Genomic DNA, 332 nt, shown 5'->3' with positions numbered 1-332 from the left:
CGGGCGGGGGGCAGGCGGCAGGGGAGGGCAGCCTGACACTTCCTGACTCACCCTCCCTGCCTGCCTTTTCCATTCAGACGGAGCCGGCTGCCTCGCAGGGCTCACGGCGCTCGCTCGGAGGAGGGCACGGAACGAAAAGTTGGAAAAGTTGAAAAGGGAAAGGGGGGGTGGTCGGAGAGGGGCTGGTGAGGTCATCCGCGTCCCCTCCCTCCACCTCCTCGGTCGGCCGCCGCCGGGGCAGACACATGAGGCTCAAGAGCTGGGGCCCGGCTGCGGGTGGGGGGTCGGCTGGACAAGGATAGGCAGAGATGGGGAGGCAGGGGGAGGGGGTG

The sequence above is a fragment of the Pteropus alecto genome, unplaced genomic scaffold (assembly GCF_000325575.1).
Source record: "Pteropus alecto unplaced genomic scaffold, ASM32557v1 scaffold326, whole genome shotgun sequence".
Classification (NCBI taxonomy): domain Eukaryota; kingdom Metazoa; phylum Chordata; class Mammalia; order Chiroptera; family Pteropodidae; genus Pteropus; species Pteropus alecto.
Note: the sequence above shows the minus strand (reverse complement) of the source record.